The sequence below is a fragment of the Astatotilapia calliptera genome, chromosome 22 (assembly GCF_964374335.1).
Source record: "Astatotilapia calliptera chromosome 22, fAstCal68.1, whole genome shotgun sequence".
Lineage (NCBI taxonomy): Eukaryota > Metazoa > Chordata > Actinopteri > Cichliformes > Cichlidae > Astatotilapia > Astatotilapia calliptera.
In genome coordinates, this window is record NC_137442.1 from 29,841,193 (window position 1) to 29,852,635 (window position 11,443).

General features: G+C 38.9%; 1 long non-coding RNA gene across 1 annotated transcript; it reads right to left on the reverse strand.

The window, feature by feature from the left end:
- Window positions 1-9,554: 9,554 nt before the first annotated feature.
- LOC145423627 (uncharacterized) lies at window positions 9,555-10,948 on the reverse strand. Its single transcript, XR_013904685.1, has 2 exons — window positions 10,801-10,948; window positions 9,555-10,718 (listed from the first exon to the last, which is right to left on the reverse strand). It is a non-coding gene; the product is annotated as an uncharacterized LOC145423627 (long non-coding RNA).
- Window positions 10,949-11,443: the final 495 nt, after the last annotated feature.

Consider the following 11,443-nt stretch of genomic DNA (forward strand, 5'->3'; position numbering starts at 1 on the left):
CACTCTTGGTTCCGACTCAGTGTCCATATATACCTCTGCACGGAGGTAGCAGCCACTACTCCAAACAAGGCCATTGTTAAAGCACGGGCTCTCCTTTTCACAGTGTCCTTCTTTCTCTAACTAATTTGTCAAAATTCTGTTGGTTACTGAATTGTGACTGAATCGACTGTGCAGAAATTGATAGACTGCTGCAACAACACCTACTAGCTCGGTAGCCGCCATTTATACTTCCGCAAACAGTGCGCGTCATGTGTGACGTCATCTTTTGCGAATGTGGGCCACTTTGAGGGCCTTGAACCATTCACACTAGAGCACGTTTGCTGTCACATTTTATTTGTAGTGTGAACAACCAGACGAAAAAAGAAAAAAAAATCGGATTTGATCAAAAAAACTCGGCATTGAGCATTAAGACCTGCAGTGTGAGCGTAGCCTAAGATAGTTTTGGCAGCACCAAAAAGGCTGATCAATCAATTCAGTGATATTACCTGTCATTTCTGTCAGGACGCTGTGGTATATGTAAAATAGAGGTAGGTTACAGTGTTGTGGTAGTGAAGGAACATGGTGTTATGAGTGGCTGTGTGCAGACAGGAATAGGACCCAAAGTGCAGACTCCGGAGACAGTCGGGAACTCAAAATGGCTTTAATGTGATACTCAAAATATATCATAACTGAAAAAACTCAAAATAAACTTAAACTGGAGGAATGACAGAACACACAGCAAGGTAAACGGTAGATCACGACACGGACACAGAGAAACACAGGGCTTAAATACACAGAAGGAGCAATCAGGGAATGAATAACAGGAGGAAAACACAGCTGGGACAAATCAGAACTGACGAGACCAAAGAAGCATAAACTGAACACACTGAGATAAGACAGAGACCTTCAAAGTAAAACAGGAAACACATAACACAGACTCACATGCAGGCACTACAGAGGGAACAGAGACGTGGGACCAGGGCAGACACAAACACTGACTGAACACGGGGATATAGGAACTAAGGATACACAGAGACGCGAACTAGACAAGGGGATACAGGTGATAGGGGAGACAGAGCAACTAAAGAAGACAGAGACATAAACCATAAGACAGAACTCAAAGAAACCAAAGACTAGAAAGTATACATAATATAATAAACTCAAAAACCCTGGGTCAACGACCCAGGCATCCTAACACATGGCAGTCTATTCACCGCTATGACTCACTGATGTTTTATTAATAGTTTTGTAACAACAATGGACCTCTTCAGCACAGAGGATAAAAGCAGGCTGTGGATACTGGCAATACTTCTTTTATGATCTTGTTTTTGTGGAATGGCAGAACAAAATGTGAATAAACTGCCAGCTTTCTGCTTTAAATCATTTCATTAATCCCCATAGACGCATAATGAAAATATATGTGCAATATAGAAGATTTCCTTGTGAAATCCCCACATACTAAATGGCCCTGTGCATTTCCTCCCACTGATTTCTCAAATCTTATTAGCTGAGAGGTGATCATGTTGACATACCTGTCCAAACACATTATGTCCTGCAGTCCAATCCCCTTGGTAATGCTATTAGGATAGCATGAGACACACAGGGTGTGCACATCATTAGCTGCCATGGAAATCTCATCCTGCAGAAAGGTAAGCAAAGAGCAGGCAGGCTCTCCTTACTAACCCCTGCACTTTTGACGTGGAAGATTTTCCTCACATGACCTGTTTAGCTGCAAGAAAGCTTTTCTTCTGATTCAATGTTTGCAATGAGTAATTTGCAAGGGGAATCATAAAGAACACAGAAACTGTTTTCACAACAGTTTTCACAAAGACTGAAATCCTGTAAAAGTAAAACAATGTCAGTTAAGATCAGCCATGTCAGGTGCTGCCAAATAAAAAGATGGATGTTGTCTGCTGCTATCTGCAGCAACACAACATCATCCTTTTTTTTTGTTTGTCCTCCAAAGAGAGATGAGAAAAAAGCAGCCACAGACAAGGAATGAAGAGATTCCCCCTGTTCTCAGGAACATGCTTGCAAAACAAATTAACATCATCATCGTCATCACAGTTTTTTTCATTAGTTATTTAATACGTAACACATGTAAAACAGAACATTAGTCTATTTTATAGAGACACATTAGATTGGTCTTCCACCCCTATACCCAGGTCAGATGAGAGCATGTCAGTACCACTATAAAACTCCCATTTCAGATACTGGAATATATGACACAGAGGAACTGGAACAAGTGACTGCGTCCTCAAGTTAAGATCAGCTAAAAGCAACTGACAGTCTAGACCTCAGGTTAGTGAAGGCCCACAGTGTTGGGAAGGTTACTTTTAAAATGTATTCCATTACAGAATACAGAATACATGCCCCAAAATGTATTCTGTAACGTATTCCGTTACGTTACTTAATGACAGTAACATATTCTGAATACTTTGGATTACTTAATATATTATCGTGCTTTTTACGACAACGTGAATGTACTATTGCTGTGTGATTTATTACTATTACTGAAGGTCCGTGACTCCGAACTGTAGTAAAGGGACCTCTGACTAATACGTCGGGGTCCCTGTCGGCTTGTAGCCGAAAAATAGCTTTACTTTGTTGTGTGGGTCAACTTTTCTTGCGAGAGACAGAGAGAGGTGTTGAAAGGCTGCTCCAACGGAACTTATTGTTTTCGGAGGAAAACACGAACAAAGTGTACAGTCGAGTCTTAATAGCTTACTTACAACTGGGCTCGTCAGGCACTCTTCTTGGCTGAAGTGGTTATTATTATATTTACATGCTTCCAGCTCCCGTTTTTCCTCGATGACAACAGACACATAACGTGTATGGCAGTCCATTCTCCCTGCAACACGGACTACACTGCCCATGATGCTACATTCTTTAGAGCTATGCTTGTAGCATTCTGCCTGTTAGCTTAGCACAACAACAACAACAACGAAAAGGCGCTCTCTCACCCAGGAAACACACAGTCGCAGAGAGAGAGAGAGCGTCGCCCTGTAACCATGGCAACCGTAACGCTGCCGCCTGGAACAACAGAACGTAGCTGTCAAACAAAACCCAAACAGTCCTGACCCGCGACAATATGAAACAGGAAAGTACCGCAGTGTAATCCATTTATTTCAACAAAGTAACTGTATTCTGAATACCACCTTTTTAAACGGTAACTGTAACGGAATACAGTTACTCATATTTTGTATTTTAAATACGTAACGTCGGTACATGTATTCCGTTACTCCCCAACACTGAAGGCCCAATTCAGAGCAAATCCAGAACATAGATGTGAAAGTAGTCAAAAGACACTGGCTAACCACTTTCACGTCACAGCTGTTTAGCCATTAGTGTGTCCCCAAAAACACTTCTGTAGTGTTTTGCGCTTCTTTGTGAGCTTTTGTGTTGTTTCTGTTAGTTTGTTTTTTCTATTTCTGCTGTGTTTTATTCAACTTCTATTAAAGTGTGCTTCTGAAGCAATTTTTGTTTGCTGGTGTTTGCTTGATCCTGTAACAGCAAGTGTATCATGTTGGTTCATGGGTTTTTGAGACTTCTGCAACATCCTTGTAATTATTTCCCCCCAAAGAACCTATATAAATAAATAAAGGGCATAAAAATGTTGGATGTAGAAAAGATCATACAAATTGAAACTTAAGTATGCAAAAAAATCTAAACTGGCAGAAGGGACAATAAACACTTCATTTTCAACAAATTAGAATTTTCTGGTAATTATTTCATGGTTCATCTTTTTCAGGGTCAAGCTGCAGTGTATTTGAGCTCTCACGGCCATCGTATGTTCATTATTTTTAAAACATCTGAAATGTCATTATCTACACACACAAACACACACACACACACACACATATATATACTGAACTAAAGTATATAGAAAAAATGCTATAAAGAAAGAATGCTTTCAAAAATTGAAGTTTTAATCATTTATTTTTGTCAATCAACAAAATGCAGAGAATGAACAAAAGAGAAATCTATCAAATCAGATCAGTATTTGGTGTGACCACCCTATGCCTTCGAAACAGCATCAATTCTTCTAGGTACACTTGCACACAGTTTTTGAAATAGCTCGGCTGGGTTGTTCCAAACATCTTGGAGAACTAACTACAGATCTTCTGTGGATGTAGGCTTCTTCACATCCTTCTGTCTCTTCATTTAATCCCAGACACACTTGATGATGTTGAGATCAGGGCTCTGTGGGGGCCAAACCATCACTTCCAGCACTTCTTGTTCTTCTTTATGCTGAAGATAGCTCTTAATGACTTTGGCTGTATGTTTGGGGTCATTGTCCTGCTGCAGAATACATTTGGGGCCAACAAACAGTCATTTATATTTCTGAAAGCATTCTTTGTTTACAGCATTTTCACACCTGCCTAAAACCTTTGCACAGTACTATATATAACAATTAGCCCCACTAAAAAAGCAAAACATTATAAGTAAATGCCAATCTCTCATTTGAACTAAGGCTAACATTTTAGAATGTGTAGCAGTATATGTGTATGATAATTATGGTAGTAATAAAGCTGCATTAAGGATTTTTCAGTATTTTTTACAGCATGCAGCTTTGGTGTTTTTGTTCGCTCATAGTTTTCACCAACCTCATTTCAAGATGCAGATGGTTGCTGTTTCCACCTAATGAAAAGACAACCTTGATGAACACACTGCACATTCCCGACCAGTGTCAAATGGTAAAGTGGCAATCATAGAGACCAGCTAAAGGACACAACCGAGTATTTAAAATTGAAGCTAAAGCTGGACTTTCTCAGAAGCTGACTTTGAATGATGATTAATATTCCCGACAATTTGGGTGGCGTAAAATTGTAAAAACTTTTCTCTACCAGCCTGTCACTCCAACCAACAATAACTTATTCTATTCATGATAACTATTTACGAAGGTGATTTAAGAATTTTAAATATGACATTCTTGTGCTTATATCTTCTTTCAGTGCCCCAAGTAGCCAGAAACTCAAATATGGATTATTGTTCATCACGAACGATAATAGTAAAGTTTTGTCTGACATCCAGAAATAAATTAGATATATAACATGTCCATTATAAAGGTGCGAAGGCAATCTTCCCAGGTCTACCCTGATGTGATTAACAAATCACTTTCAATATTGTTTGAAGTCTAAACTTACTTTACTTTATAGATTTATATTGCACTCTTCACAGGATAAAAACCACAAAGTGCTTCACAATGATATAAAACAGATAAACATAAAACAGTACAATCAAACATACAGCACAAATCTGATTAAAAACTAGTCTAAATAAATGAGTCTTAAGATGATGTTTAAAAGAATAAATACAATCCAGGCAACGTAGAGATGGAGGGAGAGAATTCCACAACCTTGGGCCCACCGCTCTAAAAGATCTATCACCTGTGGCTTTAAAACTTGTTCAGGGAACTACCAACCAGTGTTGGTCAAGTTACTTGAAAAACATAATCAGTAACTAATGACTGATTACTTCCCGAAAAAAGTAATCCCGTTACATTACTGATTACTTATTTTCAAAAGTAATTAGTTACTTAGTTAATTTTTAAAACATGATTTATTCCCTAAATAGGTGATAAAGCGATAGATCTTTCAGCCCAATTCTACTTTTTCTGCATAATCCATCATATAAAATGTAATCAAATGGAAAAGTCTCTTTTTAAAACTTGTTTTATTAGTTTTAATCTTTTAACTTTACGCATGAAGCAAATATTAAATTATATGCAACATTCTCTGACTGGAAGAAATTAGTTTAACATTTAAACCTATTTTCTGCACATTCCAGCACATAAAATAAAATAGTTTTTTGTGTTTACACTCACTCTTTCAAATAGATGTAAGTAAAACACAGCAGAAAATAAATAAAATCAAAGACTCAGCGGTCCTGTTGCTCTATTTTCACCTGTATAGCAGGTGTGGGGCAGGCGGAGGTTTGCCCTGGTGCAGGTGTGCTGCAGCGGTCAGTGGAAGGATCTGGGAGTTTCTCTGTGAATTGCCCATTCCGTGGCAGCGTACTCGTTGTTTTCGTCACTTTTTACGGAATCAAACTCAAAGTAAGGTCAGTACTTCCACGCTTTAAACGCTGCACGCTCATACTCTCTCCTGCACTCGTTATATTATCCATTGTTGATCTGCACACAGCTGTTGTCACGAACGTCGCACTCGCTTACGTCATTGTCATGAGACACTCTGGCAAAAAAATCACAGTTTTAGTAACGCAGTAACGCAGCATGCTTACGGGAAAGTAACAGTAATCTAATTACCTTTTTTGCAATAGTTATCCCTTACTTTACGCATTACTCGAACCAACAGCCTTTGATTAGATGATCTCAGGCTGCAAGAGTGAGTGTGAGGTTCTAAGAGATCAGAAATATAGACAGGAGCGTCATGATTCAAAGCTAAGATTTTAAAATGAATTCTAAAATGTACTGGAAGCCAGTGTAATGAGCGTAAAACTGGTGTAATGTGCTCTCTTTTTTGTGTCTTTATTAAAAGCCTTGCTGTAGCATTCTAGACTGACTGGAGGTCAAGACCCTTTTTGCTCAAACAAAGAAAAAGACTGTTACAGTAATCTAAGCGAGAAGAAATAAAAGCATGAATAATCATTTCTAACTCAGATTTAGACAAAAAAACACCTTGAGCAGCATCCTCTGACTCACAGGGTTATGGCTATGCATGTCTTTATTTCTTTTCTGCTTTTGTTTCCAGCTTTGCAGTTTAATAAAAACATATCCTTCTATGAAGTATTTTCGAAAGCTTTCTCTTTGAGTCCATGTGCAAAGGGCGGTGGAGCTGCAACACAATGAAGAAACAAAGAAAACAAAACATTTTACACTTCACATCATTTATGACAAGGTCTGAATGAAGCTGTGACGAACAATAACACAACAGTGACTGACATCTGAATGACAGAAGTCATCACTTTAACAGATTGATGAAGCCAGAAATGCCGAGTGTACCTCCCCAAGCAAATGTGTCTAAAACAAATACCATGTTCATTGTTTCAGTCGATATTTTCTGTCTTTGTCTTCTTCGTATCTTTACAGCCCATCCCTGATTGCCGAGGTTTCATGGTATAAAACAATCTTTTCCTGAACATTCACACAATGAAAGCTCATTTATGTTGTGAAAAATTCTGGATAGTAGAGGATTGTTTCTCTTTCTTCTGCACCCCCTTTTTTTAGTGCACGTGCAGTATGAACAAAATTTTAATGACAGGAACATTATTTCAATTCAATTCTACCCTAGTGTTTACTGAATTCATTACTCATTCATGCTTTCTCTTGCTTTAAATCAATTTCTCTGCACTTTTCAGATTTTAAAGTCCACTTGAGGATTGTCGTAAATTGAGTGTTGTCACTGGTGAGCACAGAGGCTGCAAAGATAAAAAGACAAGACAGGAAAACCCTGGCGTATCATAATGAAATGAAAAGATTTCAAGTGCACTGAGAGGATTGAAAGCTTTTTGTATGCAGACTTGTCCTGTTCTGTGGAAGAAGTGCTGAATTAAATACGGAAAAGCTATTCCCCTTTAAAACATTCACCGTGGAGAAGAATTAACAGTTGTTTACCCAAATAGGAAGTTTCATCATATTAAACAAGGACATACACAAATGTGGTAGCCAGGACAATAAAGTCAAATGACAAACAAAAAGCTGGAAAGAGTCATTTAATTGCTATCTAGGCCATAAAACGTGGGTCTCTTCACTCCTTATCAGTCACACACAGCAGTATAACCTGCAGTACATTACTGTTGCTGCTATAAACAAATATGACACACACTTAATTCAAAGGCGCTATGTGAGAGTCAGCTAAGTGCAAGTCTCTTTGAATGTTAATAGTATATATACATATACATATATATATATATATATATATATATATATATATATATACACGTGGTGCTTTTAAGGCCTCTTCTAAGGTCTCAGCATGAGCCACTCTCGCTCCCAGTGTGTGCCTCCCAAGTGTACATGTCAAACACACTTTGAAGTTCTTAGCAATCTGGCAAAATGTCTGTTAGTACCTCGGCAACAGCGCTGCTGCACTCCTGCTGCTAAGAAGCTGAGAGTGTGAAAGGAAAACAGGCACAAAAGGCAAGAAAAGACATGGGTGGAAGGGATGGGACATTTGGTCCCAGAATCCCCATGAAGCTATTTTGATCATCTGGTATAGTTGAGGGTATAGGATGTGTTTGTTTGTGTGTGGGGACAAAATGTCCATCCCCACGAATTAGAGTTTGTGTGTGTGTGTGTGTGTGTGTGTGTGTGTGTGTGTGTGTGTGTGTGTGTGTGTGTGTGTGTGTGTGTGTGTGTGTGTGTAGGAGTGTGTGTGTAGGTGTTAGAGTCCAGGGATTACTTATGTTATGGGAATCTAAATCACATCATGATGTATGATCCTCTTTTTTTTTCTTTTTTTTTTGGGGGGGGGGGCGCAACAAGTGGGCCTGATTGTGTAATAAAAAAAATTTAAATGCCATATTTAGTTTGGTTTAAGGGTTTGGGTGCAGTTAGTTCGGTTTGGTTTCATTGGTTCCAGCTGGGCAAACTTCCAGGAAACAGCTGCCGTGTTTTTCGGACCATAAGGCGCACAGTATTATAAGGCGAACTGTAGTGGTGGGCGGATCAATCCAAATATCGACTGTATCGATACCAAGTAGGCATTGGTATCATATACTAGCCTGGTGAGATCGATTCTTTACTTTAAGTTTTGCTCTTGTTTGCAGTGCCGTGTTTCGGCAAAGATGAAACAGCCAGGTCGCCGGACTCGCCGCTCCTGTGTCAGCGCAGAGCAGGCACACTTTGCTCCCCCTCCCCCCTCTTGTGTTTAGGTGTTGCGCTGTCATGTTACGTGACTTAGACGCTTCGGGGGTTGTTAAGTTGTTTACATATTAATTATATTTTCACCAGTTGTTTTTGTTGTTGAGAATTTGAATTGTAATTTTTTGGATTATAGTTTCTCAGCAGTACTTGTTTGAATTTGTTTACTGGTTTGCGTGCACTTTAAGAAAAAAACTTGATAACTAAACCACCACGACAGACCTGATGGCATTTTCATGCTTCGCAGCATCATTTATTCTTACAATAATCACACGGTTGCTGTAACAGTACATTCAACAGGCTGCAGCTCTCCCGCTGCCAACTGTACACATCACCACCAACAACAACAACACAAGTAAAGCACAGGTTCAGGTGAGATGAACAAACATTGGAATTGTACGTGATAATATGACAGATGATAAATTCAATAGATTTTAAGTAGATGCCTGTGCATTCTTAAAGTCTTATATGTTGAATTGAACTATGTGATCTGTTCAAAGCCTCCCAGTCCGTGCTGTTCTCCATGCCTGTCTGACTGTACATGATGTTATTAGCACAAACACTTTAAAGGTGATCATTTAGGACTTCAGCAATAATACAGACAGCAATGTAAGTTAGCAATAAAACAGTTTTATTGGGAATTAACGTAAAAAACAAACAAACATCTGTCTCCTATTTTCTGTCACACAGGAAAGAAGCATCAATATCTGATGAGAAGACTTATTTATTTCTTTTTGGGGGGGGGGGGGGGGGGGGGGGGGGTTTCAACAGGAGAAGAATATCTAACAAGTTGATTTGTTCACATCTTAATTTTTAAGTGAAATGTGCATTTTGAGTTTATACACTATGTATATAAGGCGACCGTCCTTTTGCAGTATTTTTGTGTGGTGTGTTTTTCTGTCTTAACAAAAGGGGAACAAAGGTATTTAAGTTCACCTAGGATGATTTGTTTTAATTTTCACATGGTCTTACAGAGGTGATGCGAATTGAAACATGACATGCACTTTTTTTTTTTTTTTTGCTGGAAAAAAGCTTGAAAATGGACCTTGAAAGTGCTTAAAAAGTACTTGAATTTCACCCTGAAAAAGGTGTATGAACCCTGAATTAGGGATGTTGTTTATTTTTTTGCAAACTGATACTTGGTGTGCATCACACTTACTAGCTGGAAATCTTACTGGCTTCAAATGCTCTCTTGAGGGATTTTATTCTTTTCTGAGAAAACAGTCCATTTGTTGTTTCCATTCTTTGTCACTTTCCCCTTGAACAAGTTTCCATAAATATTGGCAAGATGGTCTTGAAGTTGTAGCTCTTCATCATGATATTTTTGCTGACCTTCTGATTTTTACTGTGTGTGTGCCAAAAATTTCCTTTATATTTCATAAATATATTTTATATTTTATATTTCAAAATTTCAGGCTTTCATATTAACTGAGGTCATGAGTGCATGTTCTCTGATTTGGAACCAACCATAAAGAAGGGATTTTTGCTCTCCCAAACTGCGATTTGTTTCAGGGCCTTTGGAGCATTTTGTGTCACATCTTGGAATCTAATAAAAAACAAACAACCACCAGAAGTATTCCTAATGTGTAAAATGTGTGTACTTGTAGAAATAAAACCGATTCAGTATTACATTCAGTTGAAACTGTCAGACTCACAATAGACGGGAAATTGTCACGGTGTACAAGGTGGACTCACGCGCTGGACTCCGGGGATTGAGCCACACAAGAGAATTTATTAATGAACAATGTCCAATGAATACAAAAGGTGCGGGGCAGTGCTATCTACAAAGGGTGAGAGGGGCAGGGCTCTGGGGGAAATCCAGCTGAACACTCTCGTCTCTCTCCAAACAATCCAAACACAAATCCACTCGAACACTCGTCACTCAGGGAACACCAGGGAAAACAGTCCAGAGGGTCTGCATACAAAGAAACGCTCGTTAGATTCCAAACACACAACTACATGGAAAAACACTTGCTAGACGCTTGACTTTCACTGACGCAATTCTCACAACGATCCAGCGAAGAACAGCCGTTGCTTCCTGGCTTAAATGCCATCCACACTGATGAGGCACAGGTGTTTCCTCCTCCGAGGGTGTGGGCCAAGGGCGTGAACCCATAATGAGTTCTGCCCTGGCGAGAGAGAGAGCGAACTAGGGAGATAGAGAGAAACAGCTGATCAGCAACCAGCTGAACCTCCAGGCCGTGACAGAAATTAAAAAAACAACAACATTAAAATCAATGCAGCAGAGTCAGAAAGCTGACTTGAAATTAGGGCTGCCACAAATGATTATTTTGATAGTCGACCAGTCACCGATTATTTTTGCGATTAGTCGACTAATCAGATCCTGCATCCATTGGACGTACAGTGTACAACTTATTGCACCAGCATCTGCTCTTATATAACTATCATTAGCTTACAGCTTTAAGTGTTTAAGGTATGTGCTAACTAAAAATAAAGACAAGATGATAGTTTATTACATTTTAATGAAATTTGCAGATTGTTTCGGTGGAGTTTAATAAATGCAGCCGTCTGCTCGTTGCTATCTAAAATATAACAGGACACCGGAGTATATTCTCGAGCATCTCACACTTCTGATAATCAGTTGTCTGTTTGACGTTTATTCAGCTGTGTAAAAACTAT